Source organism: Leucopleurus acutus, assembly GCF_964270905.1.
Source record: "Leucopleurus acutus genome assembly, chromosome: 3".
NCBI lineage: Eukaryota > Metazoa > Chordata > Mammalia > Artiodactyla > Delphinidae > Leucopleurus > Leucopleurus acutus.
This window is the reverse complement of record NC_139145.1, coordinates 128,332,846-128,358,971: the sequence shown is the minus strand read 5'-3', so window position 1 is coordinate 128,358,971 and position 26,126 is coordinate 128,332,846. Positions and strand designations below refer to the sequence as shown.

The 26,126-nt window shown below is 37.3% G+C and overlaps 1 long non-coding RNA gene across 2 annotated transcripts; it reads left to right on the top strand.

Annotated features, from left to right (window-relative positions):
* The first annotated feature begins 988 nt into the window (after positions 1–988).
* LOC309960445 lies at positions 989–19,176 on the top strand. 2 transcript variants are annotated; one of them, XR_014326128.1, is made up of 4 exons: positions 989–1,192; positions 4,300–4,488; positions 16,200–16,393; positions 17,150–19,176. It is a non-coding gene; the product is annotated as an uncharacterized lncRNA (long non-coding RNA). The 2 variants fall into 2 exon arrangements; XR_014326129.1 differs by having other exon boundaries at positions 16,200–19,176.
* Positions 19,177–26,126: the final 6,950 nt, after the last annotated feature.

Here is a 26,126-nt window from a genome sequence, read left to right as displayed (position 1 = left end):
AGTTACATCTTTTATAACCTTGCATTATGATCATACCCTTTTAAAAATCACATCAGGTTTTATGGGCTACTAATATTTTTGAACAAATACTTAGGAAATGATTCAAGGAGAAAGGTGCTATCAAAGGGAGTACTCTTTTTTTTTTTTTTTTTTTTCGGTACGCGGGCCTCTCACTGCTGCGGCCTCTCCCGTTGCAGAGCACAGGCTCCGGACGCGCAGGCCCAGCGGCCATGTGTCACGGGCCCAGCCGCTCCGCGGCATGTGGGATCCTCCCGGACCGGGTCACGAACCCGTGTCCCCTGCATCGGCAGGCGGACTCTCAACCACTGCGCCACCAGGGAAGCCAAAGGGAGTACTCTTAATCTGGAAGGCTAGCACTTTCTCTCTGCACCAAAAACCAGTTGATTTTTGGGAGATGGCATTTTGTAGTTGGAATATAAATTAAAGTTTAGGATTTCGTGTAAATGTGCTGTTCACATCAGGTTCAAGGATGTAAGTCATTTGTGTCTTGACACAGATACTTTTGCTTTTGTTACATTGTATTGTTTTACTAAATATTGTTAAGCCATTTCAACTTGCCATCTTAGCATTAAATGGTGAGTAGTCCGAAGACAACTGAAGTCTTTCGTATTGATGGGATCTTTAAGGAAGGCTTAAATTTTGGTTATTAAGATCAGTATTCAGTATTGTCCAATACATTGGCTTTTCCCTCTAAAATATGAAATAAAATTAAAATTGATTACTCTGATCAGTGTAAAGCCTGTGCATTAACTTGCCTTTTTTGCTTGGTATTTTACCTTTAGATTTACTGTTGCCTGCCCTTCACTAAAAACAAAATTTATGTTAAATACTTAAAGTGGCCTATTTTCTGAGAATTTGTATGACTGGGAAGATGTTCGGGAAAAGAAAGGAGCACTATCTTTGAAAAACACATTTACGTAATTCATAAGGCTATGTGAAGCCTGGAGTTATGCAGACTGACCTCCCTTGATATTGTCTTGTATAAATGGCCTTCAATTAATATATCTATAGTTATATAATAAAACAAAAAATATAAATTTATTATTAGACAGTATACCTGTCAGTTTACTTCTGGTTCATCTCTTTTAAAGCAGGTTGGATCAGTTTTACAAGGAAACCAATGATGTGCATGCTCCTAATGTTAAGGCAGTCTGGTTGGGATTCCTTTAAGGTAGGTTAATTTTTAAGCCAAGTATCATTAAATGTCTGTGGTAGGCAGCTTCTGAGACGGCTCCCAATGATCCCTACTTCCTGGCATCCATGCCCTTGTTGTTCTCTCCCGTTGAGTTTGGGGTAGACCAAATAACATACTTTTGATGAATAGAATACAGCAACAGGATGGGGTGTCACTTCCAGGATTAGGTTACAGGAAGATTCTGGCTTCCATCTAGCTCACCCTCTCCTGGCTCTCTCACTTGCTCACTTTAATGGAAACAGATTCCCAAGCTGTGAGCTGCCCTATGGAGAGGCAGGGGAACTGAGGAGGGCTTCTGGCCACCAGACAATGAGGAACCGAACCCTGCCATAACCACACATGTGGAGTTGGACGGAAGTTCTCCTTCACTGTCAAGCCTTGAGATGATGGCAGCTCCAGCTGGCACCACAAATGCAGTCTCCTGAGAAACCCTGAGCCCTGCTGTGCCCCTATTCCTGACCAAGAGAAGCTGTGAGATAATCAGTTTCGGTTATTCTAAGCTGCTAAATATGGGAGTAATTTTTTACTCAGCCATAGATAATTAATACAGTGTCCTTTTAAAAAATAAAAACTCACAGGAGATCCTCAAACTTCATGTTTTCTTGGTGCTGTTTTAACTAGCATTTCCTGCGAAATAATTTAGCGCAGTGGTTTTCAGTGACTAACAACAACAGAATCAATAGGGAAGTTTAAAAAAAATTCAGGTGCCTAGGTTTGCCGTCAGAAATTCAATTTGAATTGGTCTGGGGTAGGATCCAAGCCTCAGTCTTTTAAAAAATTCCCCAGGCAATTCCAGTGAGTAGTTGAAGAATCACTGATTTAGTCTAAATCAACGTTTTGAGCCCTTCTGAGTGCCAGGCGTAGGCAATATAGCATTGAACAGGATAAGGAGCTCACCCTCCATGCATAGGTCAGGAGAGAAGACCAACATGTAAACAAACAGTGACGACACTGTGGCAAACCCTCTAGTAGAGTTATGTACAAGGTGTATAAGAAGCACAGAAAAGGAAACACCTAACTCAGTCTGATAAAGTCAGAAAGGGCTTGACAGAAAAAGCTGGTCAGCAAGAACATGGCAGGAGGGAACATTACAGGCAAAAGAGAAACAAGAGTAAAGGCACAAAGTTGTTAAAGAATATGTGGGGAGATGGTATGTTCATATTTGAGTAACACGAACTCCAGAAAAAAACTTCAGAAGGGTAGGCAGGAGTGTTGACAGAACACAAAATTAGGGTACAGAAACCAGTGAGGATGAGGACGTGACCTCTGGTGGTGGTGTAAGGGATGGAGGGGAGGCTTAATTTAATATTCAGAATACATAATTGATGGGACTTGGAGGGTAGGCACTGAAATACAGAAAGAGGAGCCCGTGATGAGTCCCAGGTTCCGGCTTGGCCATTGTGTGGGTGGTAGACTATAACTTTGGCAGCAAATATGGGGGAAGCAAAAGCAGAAGACAGGGAAATGAAGAGCTCAGTTTCAAGACCTAAGTTTAAAGACTCAGAAGAAACAACTGGTTGCAGTTGGCACTAGAAATGAACACCAAATTGCCATGTCACTTGCCAAAAGAGCACATCTTTGTGGATGATTTTGTGTATTTGGAAATAATCGAGAACACAGCTTCTGTTTCGTCTCTGTGTGCTTTGGTGATTTGCAGTCAGCTTTCAGTAAGACTGGGAAGATCTTGAGAATTAGCTGTATTGGCTTTTAGAAAGCGTATTTCACTAAGCCAAACAAACCTTTAAAATTGAACAATATAGGCTGCTTTTTACTGTTGATTTTTGTCCATTGTCTACAGTTCACTCATACCACAGGCTTCTCCTTGGGAGCCTTTACCCCACTTCCCACTTACGTGAGTAATGCCTTGGTTTGCCCAACTATTAGTAGAATTTTGAACTGACATAAGATTACATTGTGTCATGAGGTGGGGAGGTTCTGATGTTGACATCCACATAGCTTCATTATGATCTGGTCGTTTTAATTTCAAAGGAGCAATACCTTCAGCTCAGTACTTCAGTCTATTTAAAGCATGTTAACCCCATGTATCAGAGTGAAATTACATGTTCTTACTATGAATCTCTGACACTGTAATGTGCTTTCCAGCGTCAATCTACTCACCTGTTGTGGGTGCTTTTTTTTTTAAGGAGCAAAGATATCTAGTATCCCCATTTATCACTATTGATAAACTGACATTTTTAACTTTTAAAACTATTTTCTTTCCCCTCTAGTCTGGACATATGCCCCCACAGGAGGCAGAGAAGCCACAGGGAAATAAAAGTGAATCTTACTGTGAAAGGAAGAGATTGCACACTTGTTGTCAAGCCTGCCTTGAGGCTGGTTTAAAAAAATGCTGATGTCCGCATAGCATGTATCTCTAAGTAAATCAAACCTGTAATTCAACTTGGCTGCCTCTAAGTCATTTTGATTCCTGCCAACAAGAACATTAATGAACTTAGTATCTCTACAGGTTTATTCATGTGTAAGACCCAGTTCCTTATTCCTCATTCCAGCAGCTGCCTCTGCTCCATCTGATAAAGTGGAAAGTTGGAATAGGTCACACAAATCCAGATCATTACTTAAGCACAGATTATTGTAGGCAGTGTCCTCTAAGTCTTCTGTCTGGTTTTAGGATAGAAAGCAATAAAGTTTCTAGGTCTTGGATTTGAAAAACAACTCCATACATACAGTAGTAATTCTTGTCATGAAGAAACATCTTATGAAATTCAGCTTATTCATGCCTTTATTCTTCCTAGTTTTATTCTCCTTTTGACAATGATAAATAATTCAGTTGTATTGTACAGGGTACAGTTGTGGGAGTGTTCCAGAACACATAGTACTTCCATGGATTTCCCAAAATGCCATGAGACATATAGGAAGTATGAGAAAATGGACATGAATCTAATTTGTCAAAAAAAATTTAAGATTAAAAACGTAAAAGAATACAGACCAGTTGTTCCCAAATTTGGCCACACATTAGAATCACGTACATCTCTTTAAAATTCTAAAGCCCAGGCCACATGCAGACCAATTAAATCACTTTCTGGAGGTGGGACCCAGGCATCAAGAGTGTTTTCACTCCCCAGGTGATTCCGATGAACAGACAAGCATGGGGACCACTGATCTCGACAACTCTGTTACCTCATGACTTCAAGAAAACCCAACTGCAGCTTCTCCTAGACTACCTGCTCTGCCCTCGGTGGGAGGTTCTCTGCTCTGCAGCTTCTCCATCAACTTTGTCAGCTTTGAGCTTAAGCAAGGCCACTGCATGAGAGGTAATTCAGTCACTGGAAGGCAACAATTAACAATCAAAGACCACAGGTGGATATAAAATAATCAATTCCAAGTTTTTTTTAATTATTGATATTTGCTGAAATTTTTCCTGATAGTCAAAGTTTTGTGTCTCAGATTTTCCTATTCCGTTTTCATACACTGATAGCTTCTTATGCAGTTAGTTTTATGAAACTCTGGTCCACTAGGGTGACTTTTTTTCATGCTTTGGGTGATTGTTTTAGAATTCCGTCTTTGAATTAGTAATCTTTAAAATATCTAACTCAGAGGGGGCTATGCATTGAATGAGAATTGTTCGTTTGCCTTGTTTAACACAGTTTGACACAAAGATAAGTATTTAAAACTTTATTTTCTATGTCCGCATAGCACATTACTTAAGCAATCACTGGCTGTCCAAAAACTGAAGGAAGCTTGATTTTACCTTTTTTTAATTGAAATATAGTTGATTTACAATATTGTGTTAATTTCCACCATACAGCAAAGTGATTCAGCTATACATATATATATACACACATACACACACATTCTTTTTTTTTAGCTTGATTTTAAATATAACAACAGCTGTTTACTCATAGATGGTGAATTTACATGGTTGACACCCTTTATCAGAACTCAGAACTCCAGCATTTGTACAAATAACCATGCTGGCCTATAAATTTTTTTTAATTAATTAATTTATTTTTTGGCTGCGTTGGATCTTTGTTGCTGCATGCGGTCTTTCTCTAGTTGCAGCGAACGAGGGCTACTCTTCATTGCGGTGCACCAGCTTCTCATTGCGGTGGCTTCTCTTGTTGCGGAGCACAGGCTCTAGGTGCGCGGGCTTCAGTAGTTGTGGCACATGGACTCAGTAGTTGTGACACATGGGCTTAGTTGCTCCGAGGCATGTGGGATCTTCCCGGACCAGGGCTCAAACCCGTGTCCCCTGCATTGACAGGTGGATTCTCAACCACTGCACCACCAGGGAAGTCCCTGGCTATAAAATTTTAAAGCTAATATTATAAGCTGATAAAATGATGGGTTTGCTATATGCTTATATGTATCTTGAGAGAGATTAATTAAAGGAAATAAAATAGCAGTTGAAGCTGCTGGATGGTTGAAATTATCTGAATAAGTGTGATCTTGACTTTAATGAATTAACAAGTAAGCTTCTTGCTGTAAGTATTTAATTAATTTTAAACCACATTTGATTTAGAAACCGTTTACACTTAATTTATGGTCTAGTGTTCAATTAAAATAATCTATACTATTATATGCAGGCTCTAGATCCTATTCTTGCATCAGTTATGTCACTCTTTGGTCACTGACTGCCACGGAGGAGTAGAAAAAGGAGGCATATGGCTGTGATTTCTAATTTCTCATAATATTTTTCAGGTGGAACCTTTAGGGAAAACGTTTGAGTAGAAAATTCTTGTTTTTTTGCTCAGATTTTATTCTGTAAGGAATCGTTTGGGAGGGGTGATAGAAACAAATGAGAATGCATGTTTGTCTAATTAAAAACAAAAGCCTGGGATGTTGCAGTTGTTTCCTAAAATCACTTTTTTCAGATAAAGATTTTGGATAAGTCATTATTAAGGAAACTAAGGACAGCTGTGGTATGTTGAAAGCACACCAGCCATGGACTCAGAAGGCCTGGGTTTGAATTCCAGTTGCTTACAAATGTAAGGAGGATTATTTTTATCCCTCCTCTGTTGAAATGCTTTTTTAATATATGAAGTTTAAATATGGTCCCAGAACACATTTGTTTCTGCTCCATAAAAATAGTCATATACTGTATGTCAATCTTTTTTTTATTATTTATTTATTTGGCTGTGTCGGGTCTTAGTTATAGTGCAGGGGCTTCTGTCTAGTCGTGGTGCGTGGGCTCCAGAGCATGCAGGCTTAGTTGCCCCATGGCACATGGGACCTTAGTCCCGTGACCAGAGATCGAACCTGCGTCCCCTGCATTGGAAGGCGGATTCTTTAACCACTGGACCACCAGGGAAGCCCCTGTATGTCAGTTTTTAAATTTCATTGTAAGTGAAGGAAACCATGGTATATATAAGCCAAATGGTAACTACTTCCAACAAAATGAGATTTGATTTTGAAATATCTTAGAATTTGTATTTGAATGTGAGAGATATTTTGGGAGACTAATTCAGTGTGACCCCATTCATAGCAGTGATATTGGGGAACAGGGTTACCAGTTATGGTCTGTACCTCTTAAATCATGTTCTTATTGTATATAGTTCTATTTGGGGAAATATCCTTTGACATATAGTATTTTGAGCCAAGTAATGAGCTACAATGTAGACATACTTAGGTAGAGTAATTCAACTTCATTATAAGGTTGTTCTGTAGCTCTTTTTCCTTTCTTCCTTGCAGAATGCATTCCTAGTCTCCTTATTTAAAAAAAACAGCAATAAGAGGAAGTCGTAACTCAGGGTGAAATAAAGCACCAGCCTAAAAAGATTGCTTATCTTTGCCAGACTAAAGAGAGGCAAATAATTATTTTGCCTTTAAGGCCTTGATTCTGGTTGTTAGATTAAATAGACAGAATGTTGGCCACATGTGACTTGAGTAGAATTGGTTATTTTACCAAACTTTGGATCAAGGTTTGCTTGAAGTAAGCTGTGCTGTGGATAAACCTTTGGAAGATCAAGAGTGAACTGTATTGCCCTCTACATTGTTTCCACCAGGATATTATGTGGGAGTATTGATTTTGAAAAGTGAAATTTAACTTATAAGAGCGCAGATCATATTCAGGTATTCTTAAATGTAAAATTGATTTTGACCTACCCAGGAGCTATACAATAATAATGATCACAGAGGGGAGAACAAAGTTGCTGTATTTTTCTGTGCTCCTTTTAGAAAGTGTATCCTGGAGCACAGAGGTGGGCAGTTGGGCAACCCAGTTTCTTTCTTGTGTGACATGTTAGAGTTTGATATTGTCAGTCTTTTAACCAAGATTTGTATTGGGATCATTGCTGAAAGAGGCTTTGAGGATGTCGTATCACCAGTATTCAGGTATTGTTATGGGTTTCATCCAGGGCAGATGAAAAGGTAACACAATTACCTAGTGCCCAGTTAATTCAGGAGCATGGAGAAAAATAGGTTGATGAAGGCTTAAGTCAGATAACTCATATCATAGGTGGACACGGCTGGGTTAGCTCAGGGTTTTTGTTGCGTGTGTTTTTTTTTTTCTTCAAAGAAGCAGACTTTTTCTAAGATTAGAATCAACATTGCTGGTAGAAGCAGGAAACTTAGGGGCAGGCCATTACGTGTAAGATCAAAGTACAGCTTCTTCTGTGTCTAAGCTGTAAGGACAGGAAGATGCCCATTTTTCTCAAGAGCTGCTTCAGCATAGTTATATCAGTAAGTTATATCAATAGACAAAGGAGAAACTAGGAATATATACCTGCAATTCCACCATCAGCCAAAAAGCCACATAAGTCTTTCAAACTCTCAAATAACATTCATGACAAGGAATGGTATATTTTGGTGTACTTTTAAGCCCTTATCGCTTTCATTTTTTAAGTGTGTTTGCGCTCTTTTGTGCTTAGCAGAAGCCGGAGCGAGGGGGATGACAAGAGAAGTCTAATACAGAGTCACTCTTCTTTTTTTCTCTTGAAACTAGTAGAGTTTAGTGTATGTATTATATACACACATGTAGGTATATATGTATGTATTTAATATTTAGCGTAGTAACCTGTGGGGTTTTTAGATGTGTTTTATTATGAAGTATAATATACTCATAAAAAAGTGATAATGTGACATGTACAGTTTATGAATTCTTCTAAGAGAAAACACCCCTTGTAACTGCCACCTATGGTGAAAAAGAAGGAGGGGGAGGAGGAGAATTAGAAGAATTAGAATTTCTTCCCAATCAGAACTTTCTCCCCACACTCTTCTCTGAATAAGCTCTAGTTTCACTTTTTATGTGATCATTTCCTTGCTTTTTTTTATAGTCTTACCACTTTGGTATGCACCCATATGCACCAGATACATCCATATAGTTTAGTATTGTGTGTTGGGGAACTTTATGTAAATGAAATCATACTTGATGTATTCTGTAGTCTTGCTTCTTCCATTTGTCATCCATGTTGTTGAATGTAACAGCAGTTTGTTGATTTTCATTGTTTTGCAGTATTCTGTTGTAAACATGTACCACAATTCATTTATCCATTCTTCTGTGTTGGACGTCTGGGTTGATTATAGTTTGTCCCTACTTCAGATAGTGTTGCCGTGACTATTCTTACGCTGTCTCTTGGGGCTCAGGGCATGCATTTCTATTGGACATAGACCTAATCAATACAAATAAAAATGTGACAGTGGGCAATGAAACTATCTTCTTCTAAACAAAGATGTAGTAAGCCAGTAATCTATTGAAGGAGAACAACCATTCTTTTGGTTATTCTAAGGTAGTAGGTGCTGTCTGGACACAAAGATGGCCATTTCCATTCCAGGTGAATAATAAAATAGAGTATCCAGGATTGTACCTTTGCTTAAGATTCATGTTTGCAAGTATGTCTCATCAGGAAAATAAAATGTTTTAGTTTTTAAACTATCTCTGGTATTATTTCTAGAATTCTAAAATTAATAGAATGAAATGTCCTTAGAGGGCAGAGAATATATCTCACATTTCTCTTAAGTTCTTCACAGACCATGGCAATGCTAGAAAGATGTTAAGGCCCCACTAATTTATGCATTGCCTCAATAAATATACTGTGGAGTAAAATTATTTGTACAAATGGTTATAATTTCCAAGGGGCAGGCCCATAAAAGGGGAGAAGGGTGGATTAGTTTAACTTAAGACTTCTTCTGTTTTGAAAGCCTCTTTCCAGAAAAATAAACAATAATAGTGTGGATAAGTGAATCTTTTTTCTCCAGAATTTTTCTTACCAAATTTGTACATGTCCTAAGTGCAGGTAATATAAGTGTATTTCTGACGCCTTTTAAAATTATAATTTGATCCTTTTGTTTGCTTTTTGAAATGGAAGACAAAATAGACAGTACACTAAGTTTATCACTTCTGATAGACCTGTGCTTCAAAACATATATATTTTAGGCCTTAGCTGATTTTGCAAGCTAAGTCTAGATCACAGTAAACTGATTTCAGTATCTTCCTGTTTTTTATGGGCTTCGTTCTAAAGCTTCAGCCAAAGAATCAAAATGTTTGTCACACTATTCTGGATTAGCTGAAGTCTTGTTCCTGTTTATATGAAATGACCATTTGGCCTAATGCAGTCAATATGAACACTTTACAACTCATCCAAGAACATTTCAAGTATTGAGAAAAAGGCACTTTAACTGAAAAATTAGGGACTTCCCTGGTGGTCCAGTGGTTAAGACTCTGCACTTCCAATGCAGGGGGCGTGGGTCAGATCCCTGGTTGGGGAACTAGGATCCCGCATGCTGTGTGGTGTGGCCAAAAAGGAAAAAAAAATAAACAGATAAAAGTACTTAATTGAAAAATTACTTATCCAGTATCAGGCTGGGAGAGAACATTGCTTCTTGTGAATTCAGCATACTACCCACACCACGATTTATTTTGCTCTTTTGTTATAACAAAAGTGTTTGAATTCTTTTTTTCAATGAAAAGATTATTATGGTGTATCTACCTTGGGGATTGTAACTTTCAGAAGGTGCTCTTAAATATATTACTACCTTAACATATGGGCACCTAATTTATGACAAAGGAGGCAAGAACATACAATGGAGAAAAGACAGCCTCTTCAATAAGTGGTGCTGGGAAAACTGGACAACTACATGGAAAAGAATGAAATTATAACAGCACCTAACACCATACACAAAAATAAACTCCAAATGGATTAAAGACATAAATGTAAGACCAGACACTATAAAACTCTTAGAGGAAAACATAGGAAGAACACTCTTTGACATAAACCACAGCAAGATCTTTTTTGACCCACCTCCTAGAGTAATGGAAATAAAAACAAAAATAAACAAATGAGACTTAATTAAACTTAAAAGCTTTTGCACAGCAAAGGAAACCATAAACAAGACAAAGAGACAACCCACAGAATGGGAGAAAATATTTGCAAATGAAACAACAGACAAAGGATTAATCTCCAAAATATACAAACAGCTCACGGAGCTCAATATCAAAAAAACAAACAATCCAGTTTAAAAATGGGCAGAAGACCTGAATAGACATTTCACCAAGGAAGACATACAGATGGCGAAGAGGCACATGGAAAGATGCTCAACATCACTAATTATTAGAGAAATGCAAATCAAAACTACAATGAGGTATCACCTCACACCAGTTAGAATGGGCATCATCAGAAAATCTACAAACAACAAATGCTGGAGAGGGTGTGGAGGAAAGGGAACCCTCTTGCACTGTTGGTGGGAATGTAAATTGATACAGCCACTATGGAGAACAGTATGGAGGTTCCTTAAAAACCTAAAAATAGAAGTACCATATGACCCAGCAATCCCACTACTGGGCACATACCCTGAGAAAACCATAATTCAAAAAGAGTCATGTACCACAATGTTCATTGCAGCACTGTTTACAATAGCCAGGACATGGAAGCAACCTAAGTGTCCATCGACAGATGAACAGATAAAGAAGATGTGGCACATATATACAATGGAATAGTACTCAGCCATAAAATGAAACGAAATTGAGTTATTTGTAGTGAGGTGGATGGAACTAGAGTCTGTCATACAGAGTGAAGTAAGTCAGAAAGAGAAAAACACATACCGTATGCTAACATGTATATATGGAATCTAAATTTAAAAAAAAATGGTACTGATGAACCTAGTTGCTGGGCAGGAGTAAAGAGGTAGACATAGAAAATGGACTTAAGGGCATGGGGTGGGAGGGCAAAGCTGGAGTGAAGTGAGAGTAGCATCAACATATATACACTACTGAATGTAAAGTGGTTGGCTGGTGGGAAGCAGCTGCATAGCACAGGGAGATTGGCTCAGTGCTTTGCAATGACCTAGAGGGGTGGGATAGGGAGGGTGGGAGGGAGGCTCAAGAGGGAGGGGATATGGGGACGTGTGCATGCATGTGGCTGATTCGCTTTGTTGTGCAACAGAAACTAACAGAATTTTGTGAAGCAATTATACTCCAATAAAGATCTATTAAGAAAATTATATATATTACTACCTTATTTAAACTATTTGGTTCCAAGATGTGTAGTACTCTGCACAAAGAATAAGTCACAAATCCCCTGAACACACAAAAGGAAAATGCTCAGCTGGGTTTCCCTTTTTATTTTGTTTTTCTGTGGTGGGTTTATGACTCGATACCCAGCTTCTTTATAGATTCATCTCTCACAGGACACAATTCCCTTTAATGTGTTTTCTATGCTTACAGAAAGAAACACTGTGTTAGTATCTTAGTCTGTTCAGGCTACTATAACAAAATACCATAAACCGTGTGGCTTATAAACAGCAGAAATTTATTTTTTACAGTTCTGGAGGTTGGAAAGTCCAAGATCAAGTTGATATCGGGTGAGAGCCCACTTCCTGGTTCATAGCTTTCTTTTTGCTATAACTTCACATGGAAAGGTGGGTCTCATTTATAAGGGTACTAATTCCATTCATGAGATTCCACCCTCATGACCTAATCACCTCGCAAAGGCCCCACCTCCTAATGCCATGACCTTAGGAGTTAGGATTTCAAAATATGAATTTTGGGGGAACACTAACATTCAGACCATAGCAGTTAGCAAACATGAGGAGAAATTTCATTTTTACTGCATGGCTTTCTTTTGGTATATGGAGAGAAGCCCTTTTTTTTTTTGTAATAAATTTATTTATTTTTGGCTGCATTGGGTCTCTGTTGCTGCGTGCCGCGGCAAGCGGGGGCTACTCTTTGTTGCGGTGCACGGGCTTCTCATTGCAGTGGCTTCTCTTGTTGTGGAGCATGGGCTCTAGGCGCGTGGGCTTCAGTAGTTGTGGCTCGCAGGCTCTAGAGCACAGGCTCAGGAGTTGTGGCTCCCGGGCTTAGTTGCTCCGCGGCATGTGGGATCTTCCCGGACCAGGGCTCAAACCCGTGTCCCCTGCATTGGCAGGCGGATTCTTAACCATTGTGCCACCAGGGAAGCCCTGTTCTGTTCTTGAGGATATGCAGAAGTAGGACTCCACAGCCATTCTAATTACAGGCTGCTAGCATAAATTCTAACTTTAATGATCTCTTAAATACATTACACTATAATCTAACTTAGTGTTCCCTGAACTCTGTTCCTTAAAACACTAGCGTCATTTGAAATATAAGGCTCTTCCTGTACCGTCTAGATGCCCATTAACATATTAAAAGTTCTAACTCCAGGGAAGAAATTGTACCCAAGGTTTTTTACTTTCATGTGAATTTTAACCATTGCTGTCTTATCAGGGTGAATTATTCTATATTTGCTGCTAAAAGCATTTTATTTTGACCCACCTGTTTATTATTGCTTATATATTGTATAATATCTATAGGAGTTCAGAAAACAGCATGGTTCGAGTGGCCTGGGACACCTTCATGGAAGCATAGATGTTCTTGACCCTGACCTGCTGCCAGTATAGCTTTCTGTAAGCATCAGTTTTATTGCGGCTCTCCTCTGCTCTTATACCTTCCTACACGTGCCAACTCTATACCACCACAATGGAAATTGGCATTTTTTCTTATTTACTTTTCCAGTTCTTTTCTCTTAATATCTTTTAAGTTCATAAAAGAATCTAAAATGTTTACCCCAGATTAATAAAAGCAATAAGTTGTCAAAAAATATTTAAAAGCCACAGATGACATCAGTCAAAAAGATACTTTCACTTGACTGGTAGAAACACTTTAAAAGGGCTTCTCGGGGATTTCACCACAACTACTGAAGCCCGCGCGCCTAGAGCCCGTGCTCTGTAACAAGTGAAGCCACCACAATGAGAAGCCCGCTCACCGTAACGAAGAGCAGCCCCCGCTCACCGCACCTAGAGAAAGCCCGCGTGCAACAACGAAGACCCAACGCAGCCAAAATATAATTAATTAATTAATTAATTTTTAAAAAGAACAGAACAGATAGTTGTCTATATGTTACTCCCTCTAAATCTGTGATTCTCAACAGAGGCTTCCCTTGACAGGACGGTAGCCAAATATCAGTTGGATTTTGTCAAATGTCTTTTCTGCATCTCTTGAGATGACTGTGTTTTTCTTTTCCAGTTTGTTAACATGATGAATTACATTGATTAATTTTCTATTGTTAAGGCAACCCTGCATTCCTGGGATAAATCCCACTGGGTTATGATGTACTATCCTTTTACTATATTGTTAGATTTGATTTGGTAAAATTTTATTTAGAATTTTTGCATCTGTATTCACGAGGGATATCAGTTTGTAATTTTCTCTTATTGTAATATCTTTGATCTTTGGTTTCATTGTAATGCTAGCCTCATAGAATGAGTTGGGAAGTATTTCTTCCTTTTCTATTTTTTGGGAGAGTTTGAATAGAATTGTTATTATTTTATCATTAGATGTTTGGGAGAATTTACCCTGAAGCCATCTGTACTTGGAATTTTCTTTGTGGGAAGGTTATAAACTACTATTTCTATAACAGATTTGCAGTTCATACCAATACCCTCAATTCTACACCACAAAGTTGACTTTAGTTTTCATCTTTTCCATATATGAAACTCCCTTTTCTGACAATGAGAAATCTGTCTCCCATTATATTTAATACATTTACTTCTTTAACTCCCCTGTATATAACCAATCTCCCTTTGCTACTGCTGCTCCCTTCCCCAAACAAATGCTCTCTTCATCCCACTTGGGCTGACACCCTGCCCAGGGCTGCAGCTACTACCTCCTCCCCCAGCCCCTACCTCCTCCCCCAGCCCCTACCTCACATGGAAGCCCTCCTCACCCCACCTGAGCCCCAAGACCCCACACTGGGGCTGTTCTGCTGCTCAAAAGCCCTCATCACCCCACCCAGGCTTTGATACCCTATAGCAGACTGCCCCATTGCAAGGACAGCTTCTCTTCTCATAGATTTGAGAAATTGTTCTATTTAAACTCCATATTATCTAGTACGTAATTGGTGATTAATAAATAATCAATAAGACTAAAAAGAAGTACATTTTAAAATGGACACATGCTATATTGAGACACATGACACTGAGAAAAGTGTTAGTATTGTCAGAATTGCTAGAGTTTGTATTCCAGCCTTGATGTTGACTAACTTGTTGACTAACTCTGCATCCAGAGACAAATTAAATGAACTTCTTTGAACTCATATTTCTTATTCTGTTAGATGGGATGAAGATAGAAATAATTCTAATATAATAGTAATGTTAATAGACAGCACATGTTGCCTCCTATGCACCAGGTGCTTTGCTAAGGACTTGACATATATTGTCATCTAATCTTCAAAATGGTCTTTTGGAGGAGGTACAATTATATTCATTTTACAGAAGAGAAAATTGTCACTTGAGGTAGATGCCATCATCTTCCTCATTTTACAGATGAAGAAACGAAGTACAAAGTAGTAATTCATCCAAAGTCATATAACTAATAACTGGTGAAACTGGAATTCATACACTGTACCTCCACAATCCAATATTGCCCAAAACATATGAAAATTTCTAGTACATAGTGGGCATTAGTAAATAATAACCATTTTGATGCATAGTGATTAATTATAACAGCCCTGAATCACTATTGCCAGGTCTATGACATAGGAAGAGTCATGGCACTTTTGCATGGGAGTAGGGAGGATGATCCATTTAAATTTTTTTTTAATTTATTTTTTATTTTTCATACAATTTTGAAAGGTTACTTTACATTTACAGTTATTGCAAAAATTGGCTTATTCCCTGTGTTGTACAATACATCCTTGAGCCTATCTTACACCCAATAGTTTGTTCCTCCCACTCCCCACCCCTATGTTGCCCGTCTCCCCACTGGTAACCACTAGTTTGTTCTCTATATCTGGGAGTCTGCTTCTTTTTTGTTATATTCACTATTCTGTTGTATTGCTTAGATTCCATATATAAGTGATATCATACAACTTGAGCACAAATTGGAAGTAATTTTTCTTACTAGGCAGAGTTTAAAAATCCTCCCTATTTATCCCAGATTGATAAAGGAGACATTTTTAGGTAGACTTGGAAATAGGTTATGTACTTAAATCTAAAAGGAAATTTAAGATGAGAAAACAATGTTTCCAGTTGATAGAAGATGAGGGAAAGAGTTAACGGTACCCCAGAGATAAAAGAGTAAACAAAATAGCTCAGAGCTGGAGGAATTAGCCCAGTGGTTGCAAGGAGAACAGTAAAGACTTGAGAAGCATCCATCATTCCAGTTCAGAATTTAATAACAGCCCAAGCCCCTGGATATGTGAACCACGCGCCTGACAGGTGCCCAGTATGTGCTTGTTGAATTGACCTGACAATCCTTTAAAAGCTTAAGTTGAATTTCTAGTTAAAGGCACAAACCTATAATAAAAGAATAGGAAGGAAGACAGCCTCAAAGTTCTGGAGGCTGGAAAGTATGTAGGTACTGACTTAGCAGACTAGAGAAAGCAATCCTAAACCGGCAGCGAGGAAAACTGAACAGAAGCTCAATTTACATTGCAAAATCCCCCAAGACCCAAACATCTCTGGAAGGCAGGGGTGAAGATGGGGTTAAGTCTTCTCTGACAGTGTGTTAATGAAGCAATTATTCTTTTATTCCTTTCCCACTTTACACAAAAACTGCCCTTGACCTTCTCAGCTCCCAGACTGCTGGCTGTCAACCAACATGGAACTGGCAGAAAAATAGAAATCTTCTCTCAGGGAGAGAAAAGAACTAAGATCCTGACATCAGGATGTCCCCAAGGAGTAGAACTGAGATCTTGGCATTAGGAATCTCCCAAGGAATAGACCCAGCTAGATCACCTTATGAAGACTACAGTCAACAAGCTACAGGTACGTACACAAGAGTTTCTAATCAGCTTTCAGGTGCACAACTTTTGGTTTGAGCAAACAGCCAAGGAATGCCAAAAGGACAAGGAAAGCCTCTATGACCAAGATATTCAGAAAAAAAGAGAAGTTGTTACATTCACAAATGAGGAACAAGGTGATATGTTAAAAAAAAATTCAGAGAACAAAGAAACAAGCTTTTGGCAATTAAAATTATCATAGCAGATATGAAGGGGGTATAGAAAAAGTAGATTATACAGAAGGTAGAGTTTAGGAAATATTTCAGAAAGTAAAATAGAAAAGCGAAGACATAGAAAATAGAAGAGAAAAGGTAAAAAAATTAGAAGACCACTCTAGGAGATTCAATACCTAAATAATAGGAGTTCCAAAAAGAGGAAACAGAAAATAGAGGGAAGGAAATTATAAAAAGTAATTCAAGAGAATTTCTCAGAACTGAAAGGCATGCTTGCTCAGCATGATGGTCTAAAATAACCCACACCATATCATATTATGGCATTTCAGAGCACTAGGGAGGAAAATCCTACAGTCCCCGGAGGACTGGGGAAAATGTTTCATACCAGAATCAAGAATCAGAATGGTACCAAATGCCTAAAATATAACAGTAGAAGCTGTAAGACAATGAAACAATGTCTTTAAACTTCTGAAGGAAAATGATTTCCAATTTCAATTTCATTTCCATCTAAAAGTGTGAGGGCAGAATGAAGATCTCTAAAAATCTACCTCTCTTGCACCTTTTCTCAGGAAGGTACAGGAGGATGTACTCCACCAGAACAAGGAAGTGAAGTAAGAAAGAGTAAGATCTTGATCCAAGAAACAAAGCAAAAAGGAGAGTCTCCAGAATGGGTTAAATGGAGACCTCCAGGTGACAGGCGTGCCTAGAAGGCAACGTGTCCAGGATGGAACAGGTCACAAAGTTCCAGAAGAGATTTCTTCAGGATGATGAAATTGATAAAATAACTAATTTGAATATTTCAAGTGGAAACTTGCACACTTTGGGAAGGATTTGGATTATATTAGCAACAAGTCCATAAAAGAATAAGTAAATTGACAAAAAGACCGCTGTTAATTTCAGAGAAAACTAAAAAGCTGTGCAGGGCTTATTAGAATTAAGAACTTGTGGGCTTCCCTGGTGGTGCAGTGGTTAAGAATCTGCCTGCCAATGCAGGAGACATGGGTTCGAGCCCTGCTCCAGGAAGATCCCACACGCTGCGGAGCAACTAAGCCCAGGCACCACAACTACTGAGCCTACACTGTAGGGCCTTCAAGCCACAGCTACTGAAGCCCACATGCCTAGAGCCTGTGCTCTGCAACAAGAGAAGCCACCGCAATGAGAAGCCCACACACCGCAACAAAGAGTAGCCCCCACTCGCTGCAACTAGAGAAAGCCTGTGTGCAGCAACAAAGACCCAACGCAGCCAAAAATAAACAAATAAATACATTTATTTAAAAAAAAAAGAATTAAGAACTTGTACTCATCAAAAGCAAGTAAAAAAAAATAAGACTCTTGAGGAGATATTCACAATATACATAAATGACCAATAATATCAAGAATATAAAATAAACTTGTAAAAATCAATAGTAAGACCACAAACAACCCAATACAAAATAGGCAGGGGATATAAAGTAGTATTTCACAGAAGAGGAAATTACATATGGCCAATAAATACAAAGAGATGTTCAACATTACTGGTGATCAGGAAAATACAAATCAAGATCACAATGATATAGCCATTTCACTGGCAAAAATTAAAAGACTCATTATACCAAATATTGAATAATATGTGGATTTACAAAATCTTCTATGTGTTGCTGGTGAGATTAAAAAATAAAAATATTTTGACATTACCTTCCAAAGTTGAAGAAAAACATACTCTGTGACCCAGCAATACTCTTTTAGGGTGAAAGAGGAAGTTTTAAATATATATAATAGGAGAAAAAAATAAATTAAAAAAATATATATATAATAAGAGAAAAGTACAAGAAGTTTTACCACAGCACTGTTCACCAAAAACCTGGAAATAACCCAAAAGATGCACATCAGTGGGAGAATGGATAAATAAACTGTGATCATTTAAGCAGTTAAAACAAGTAAATATATGGGTGAATCAGAGTGATTCTATAATTAGTGGAAAAAGTACATCTCAAATATTATAACCAGCCTCATGTATTTACATAAAATTTTTTTAAATGTTAATCTTCCTGCTTTCTATTCAGTTATTAGTCATATGCTTTTACTTGTTGTGAGATAATCCCAGAGATTATAACTTGTATTCTTGATGTATAAAACCTAATATAAATTAGTACTTTTATCTCTTTCTGGACAGTTCAAAGACTTTCAAAACATATTTAAATCCTATTTATCACTCTCCTTACTTATTTACCATCATTTTCATGTATTTTAATTATCTCTATGTTTTTAGCTCCACAAAACATTATGACTGTTGTTTTCTGCAATCAATATTGACCTGGTTTACCCACATATTTATCTGTTTTTTGCTCTTCATTCCTCTCTACATTTCTGAATTTCCCCTGAAATAATTTTCCTTCTGCTTGATGAACATCCTTTAATATTCTCATTTTTTCCTTTGAAAATCTATTTATTTTACATTCTTTTTAAAGCATTGCTTTTTCTGGGAATAGAATTCTAGGCTGGGATTTATTTTCTTTTTGCACTTTAAAAATATTGTTTCATTGTCTTTCCGCGTCAGTTGCTCCTGTTTAACCAGATGTTCCTTTGAAAACCATCTATTGTTTTTCTCTTTCTCTTTGTCCTTAGTGTTTAGTAGTCATACTATGATATGTCTAAGTGTGTGTGTGTGTGTGTGTGTGTTGTTTGTAATTTATAATATGACTGAATCTGTGGCTTGGCATATTTTATCATTTTTAGAAAAATTAAAATTACCTCTTCAAATATTACTTCTGTCCAATTTTCCTTCTCCCCTTCTGTGTCCTCTATATTTCTTACAGAAAGAACAAGTTACAAGAAAGAATAGAAAAAATATTCCTTTTTATTCTTTTTCTTCCTTACTTCATTTAGGATGTTTTTATCTGATCTATCTTCCAATTCACTAATTCTCTTTTCAACTTTGTTTATTAATATGTTGTTAGATCTATTCATTGGGGTCTTAATAAAGTTATTGTTTTTACATTTTAGAATTTTTTTCTATTCTTTCTTATAGTTTCCAGTTCTTTACTAGAATTCTCCATCTTGTCTTTTATTTCTTTGAACATATTAAGTGTAATTAAAGTCTGTCTTTGATAACTTCATTATTTTGATCCTCTATTGTCTGTTGTCTTGTTTTTTCATTATGTTTTCATATGCTTGGTTATCCTTTATTAAACACCAGGCATTGTACAGATACTTTGAGGTCTAAAATGAGGTTGTCTTACTCCAGCAAAGATTTGAGTTTGTTTCCAGAAGATTGCTAAGGGCATTGGCAATATTGGATCACCTTAATTCCTTAGAGGACTGAGAAAAATCTACTTCAATCTCTTAAGGCTAGTCTATTTCCAGTCACTCTTTACTCCTAGGATTTAGCTTTTATGATCTCAATCTAAAACCTGGAGGATATCCTTGACACCATCCTCCTTGGTGGGCACTGAACTCCAGTTTTGTCTGCTGGTCTCGTGTTTATCAGGAGCTTTGCTCAGCTATTTAGTTACCTCTTCCAAAATCAGCATATGACTAAGAGGAATATAGCCTCAAATTCCTCACCTCTCTGGGTTTCTTCTCCCTGATAATGATCTCACAATTCTTTACTGTTTTGTTATCTCTCTGATAACTTCAAGCAGATTTTTGAAAATATTTTCTCTAGCATTTCAACTTGTTCTTACTGAAAGGATTGGCCCCAATTACAAAGTTTGCCATTAAAGTGAAGCCTCAAAAGATACTTTTTATCTACTAGCCCTATGTATCCCTTTGTGTGGAAATACATATAGATGCAATAAACTTTTATAAAAATGAAAGTAAGAAAATGACAAACACAAGATTCAAGACTATGGTTAACTTAGGTAAAGGGAGGCAGAAAGATGGATTCGTTGTGGGTAGGGAGAAGATGGTTAGATGTAGGTTATTTTTTTTTTTTACTGAAGTATAGTTGATTTACAATGTTGTCTTAGTTTCAGGGGTACAGCAAAGTGATTCAGTTCCATATGTATGAATATATATATAAAAGAATATATATATATATATTCTTTTTCAGATTCTTTTCCATTATAGGTTATTACAAGATATTGAATATCATTCCCTGTGCTATAGGTCCTTGTTGTTTATCTGTTTTATATACAGTAGTGTGTATATGTTAATCCCAAACTCCTAATTTATCGCTCCCCCCTTTCCCCTTTGGTAACTGTAAGTTTGCTTTCTATGTCAATGAGTCTATTTGTTTTGTAAATAAGTGCATTTGTATCATTTTTTAGATTCCACATATAATATTTGTCTTTGACTTACTTCACTTAGTATGATAATCTCTAGGTCTATCCATGTTGCTGCAAATAGCAATATTTCATTCTTTTTTATGGCTGAATAATAATACATTGTGTATATATGTACCACATCTTCTTTATCCATTCATCTGTTGACAGGCATTTAGGTTGCTTCCATGTCTTGGCTATTGTAAATAGTGCTGCTATTGGGGTACGTACATCTTTTTGAATTAGAGTTTTCATATTTTCCAGATTTATGCCCAGCAATGGGATTGCTGCATCATATGGTAACTCTATTTTTGGTTTTTTAAGGAACCTCATACTGTTCTCCATAGTGGCTGCACCAGTTTACATTCCTACTAGCAGTGTAGGAGTGTTTCCTTTTCTCCATACCCTCTCCAGCATTTATTATTTATAGACTTTTTTTTTTTTTTTTTTTGCGGTACGCGGGCCTCTCACTGTTGTGGCCTTTCCCGTTGCGGAGCACAGGCTCTGGACATGCAGGCTCAGCGGCCATGGCTCACGGGCCTAGCCGCTCTGTGGCATGTGGGATCCTCCCAGACCAGGGCACGAACCCGTGTCCCCTGCATCAGCAGGCGGACTCTCAACCACTGCGCCACCAGGGAAGCCCTATTTATAGACTTTTTGATGATGCCATTATGATATCTGATACCTCATTGTAGTTTTGATTTGCATTTCTGTAATAATTAGTGATGTTGAGCATCTTTTCATGTGCCTATTGGCCACCTATATGTCTTCTTTGGAGAAATGACTATTTAGGTCTTCTGCCCATTCTTTGATTGGGTTGTTTGTTTTTTGGTTTGTTTTTTTGATATTGAGTTGTATGAGCTGTTTGTATGTTTTGGAGATTAATCCCTTGTTGGCATCACTTGCAAATATTCTCTGCCATTCTGTAGGTTGTCTTTTTGTTTTGTTTATGGTTTCCTTTACTGCGCAAAAGCTTTTACATTTAATTACATCCCATTTGTTTATTTTTGCTTTTGTTTCCATTACTCTAGCTGCCAGATCCAAAAAATATTGCTGCAATTTATGCCAAAGAGTGTTCTGCCTATGTTTTCCTCTAGGAGTTCTATAGTATCCAGTCTTACATTTAGGTCTTTAATCCATTTTGAGTTTATTTGTGCATATGGTGTTACAGAAAGTTCTAATTTCATTCTTTCACATGTAGCTGTCCAGTTTTCCCAGCACCACTTATTGAAAAGACTGTCTTTTCTCCATTGTATATTCTTGCCTCTTTTGTCATAGATTAATTGACCATAGGTGCAAGGGTTAATTTCTGGGCTTTCTATCCTGTTCCATTGATCTGTGTCTGTTTTTTGGCCAGCACCCTACTGTTTTGATTACTGTAGCTTTGTTATATAGTCTGAAGTCAGGGACCATGATTGCTCCAGCTCCATTCTTCTCTCTGAAAATTGTTTTGGCTATTCAGTGTCTTTTGTGTTTTCATGCAAATTTTAAAATTCTTTGTTCTAATTCTGTGAAAAATGTCATTGGTAATTTAATAGGGATTGCACTGAATCTGTAGATTGCCTTAGGTAGTATGGTCATTTTAACAATATTGATTCTTCCAATCCAGGCATATGATATATCTTTCCATCTGATTGTGTCATCTTCAGTTTCTTTCATCAGCATCTTATAGTTTTCAGAATACAGGTCTTTTGCCTCTTTAGGTAGGTTTATTCCTAAGTATTTTATTCTTGTTGATGCAGTGATAGATGTAGGTTATTTTCAAAGCTCTAACTTTCATTTTAGGTGTCAGTTCAAGAGATCTAGTTACATTATTAAAAATAGCTAACTAAATAACTAAATAAATGAGGGCTATGCATAGACCGATGATAAGTATGTGTCATGAGTTATAATTAATCCAAATCTGTGTACCTCAGGTTCAATTTTTAAAAAAGAAAAAAAATTATGTAGGAAAGGAAATATAACCATAGTATATTATGTGGCACAGATGAGGATAGCATTTAATAGTGTAAGTACTGAATAGTGATCTAACTGAAATCATGATAGGGTCAAATTTGGGGATTAAATATGTGTATTTGTGTGGAGGAGCAAGAAGTAAAAGATAACTAAATCCTCATCTTCTATATTGGGAAATCAACAGATAATGCCTAAAGTGGAAAAGTCACAAAATAATCACTTTATTTAGAATTAAGAAAGTAAACAAGAGAATCTGCTACAGGAGTTCAAAATGGTTGCCTGGAGGTATGGTGGGGTTGGGAGTGAGAAATGAAGTTTATGATAAGGTTTCTAAAGTTGCTTCACTCTTTAAACTGTTTATAAAATCTATAACATTGGTAAAAATGAAAAATAAGGGGTTATAGGAGCTAACTAAAAATAAGAGAAACATATAGTAGAAAATAATGGAAATGTGTATCTGAAGATACTTTGCCTAAAATTTATTCTATCACTTGATCTATTATTTCAACCAATTGTTTTTCAACAAAGTTCTTTGCCATTTTCCACATGGCAAATTTTTAAAAAAGAAAGGAAGAAAGAAAAGAAAAAGCTTTTAAAGTATGTGCTGTTTATCTGCAAGGATTTTTGTCAGATTGATGGCTATAGAGCACAGCCCTAAAATTCTGGAAAGAGATTACACTTTTATTTGGGAATCATGAGCTAAAAATAGAGATAAGATAATTGTTGAAAGGAAAACCTCTGTAAAAATAATAGAAAGCTTATCATTTGTTAAACTAGAGAGTCGAAAAATTATTGTCCAAATGATGAGGCATTGTTAAACACTGTGAAAAATGAGGATTTCTGCAAATTTTCAAAAAAAATTCTGTTCCACATTTCTGATGGAAAATAAACTTTTGTTCAAGCATGTTTAGTAGTTACTAGGCTGAATTTTTGGCACTGTTAGCCATAGACAGTGTGTATTATCTTCTAGTTTCTGTATATCAAGCTTGGTACTCAAATACAACTCTCAGATCCTAGAATGTAAGGATGAGGTAACATTCAGAAGCCGTCTTCTTTGGTCACTGATCTTACATCCAATCTGAAACAAAACTATTTATAACAGTAAAAGCTGAGTTTGTACAGAAATTTAACCCATCTATACTTTAGTTTTTCCAAATCTAAAATGGGAATAGTCATTTTAGCTTACCTATTGGAGTTGCTCCAATAAGTAATTCAGATGATTGTCAAAGACAATCACATTAAAAAAAAAAAAAAAAGACTTTGATTGTTAAAATAAGCACACAGGAGAAGTAAAGATGAGTTTAATATCAAGATAAGAATAGGATTGTTTCAGCTTTTCAGAGTGTCTACAGAGGCAGGTATCATTTAACTAAAAGGAATGAACCATGTGTATTATATAAATAAGCACATACCTATTTTAAAATCATGTTATATTTACTACATACTTGTTATCTACTGGCTCTGTGTAAAATACAAAATGTGTGTATGTTTTTGTGTTGACATATCCACAAAGTCCTAATTCAGGATTTTAGGTATAGCCAATGAACTAGCTACATTTAGCTTCCACACACGTACATGAATATAGAACATATTTTACCAATGCCATAAGCAGTGAGTTGACAGGTCCCATGACATTTTTTGGTTACATGTTTTCAGTGACCACATTTTGAGTTACAAGGCTTACCAACCTCATGGCCATAAAATGTTCTAACACTCCCACCCTATTAGATACTGCATTTATATCTAGCTTATTCATTTCTGCCTCCACATTGGGTAACTAGGGAAACAGTGATGTCACTGCTCAGCATGGTACTTATTAACTTCCCTATTTAGACTCATGGTTTGGAAAGCCTATAGTTATTTCATAAGTCTCACCTCCACCTCTGTAATAAATTCATACAACTCTAATTTTTCTAAGGGAGAAAAGGGAAAAACAGTATCGTTCTGTTTAATGAATTGTTGGAAGGAAAACATATATTCCTAAATGTTCACACTTCTGATGGAAAATAAACTTTTTTTTTGATGGACCTTGACAACATTGAGCCAATTGTGTGACCCGAATTAAATATCCCCCCTCGGACCATGCTCCTCTGAGCAGTCATTCTTCAGCTGGCCTCCACAACCACCTTGCGTTTGATTTGAGAGGCTAGATCTCTATCTTGCTCTTCTTCCTTGTAATCTTCATTCCAACTCCATCATATTGGTAACAAGATTTTTTTTTTAGAAATTAACAATACCCAGGTGTAACCCTGGGCCTTAGAAAACCCACTGCCCCCAAAATGGGATAGAAGTGAGTTAGCAATCTCTCCGGTGAAATAAATAAATGGACACTCAGTTCAGCTCAGCAGTCACTTTCCTAATATGTTTGTGTTCTTTGTTTCCAAAATTATTTCCCTCCTGTTCCTTTCTCAAACTTGCTACACCCTCTGCTGCTCTCCCTCAGCTTTTGACCTGACAGTATAGTTCATTGGAAAATAGAAGCAATCAGACATGAATTCCTTTATATCCCCAACATCTAAACCATCAAACCAACCCATCTCCATACCTGTCTGTACTCTGCCTTCTCTTCACTTCTTTTGAGTGAAAGGCCAACGCCAACACCTGGGCTTAAGATCCTACCTGCTCTCATTCTCAATATTCCCTTCTCTCTCGTTTGCCTGAGTATTTCCCTCTCTGATTGACAGTCTCATCATCCCCATGGTCTACTGTCTCCTGGCTTTAAAAAGCCTTTCCTTAACCCTACATACATCTCTAGCTACTGGTCCATTTCTCTTCTTCCCAGTCACTGGCAAATGTGATATATTTCAAAAAGGAGAGAATAGTCAATTGTATTGAATGCCGCTGAGGACCTATGAAAGGACCCATGAATAGGACCCATGAAAGAGCACCTGTAATTTACTGTGTCTGTTTCCACATCTATTCTCTCTGGCCCCCCCGATCAAGCTTCTGCCCCATCACTCCACTGAAACTGCTCTTGTCAGGGTACCCAGGAATTCCATCTAGCCACATTCTGTGGATCCTTAACCTCTCGGCAGCATTCAACACAATTGAGTCCTCTCTCCTTGAAATACTGATTCTCCCAAAAGCAGAACCTGAGACAAAGACTGGTATGTAGATGGTTTATTTGGGGAAAGATTCCAGAGAGCTAAAGTGAGAGATCATAGAAAAGGAGAGAAAACCAACACAAGATTGTGTTATAGAGTGGGCCATGCCTATAGGCGACTGCTGCAACCATGTGTGCTTGATTCATAAGACCCTCATTTATAAGACCCTAAAGAGTCTTATAAAATGTACCTCAGAAGTATCCGCCTGGGGGATAAAAGGCGAAGCATGTATCCATCGGATCTCA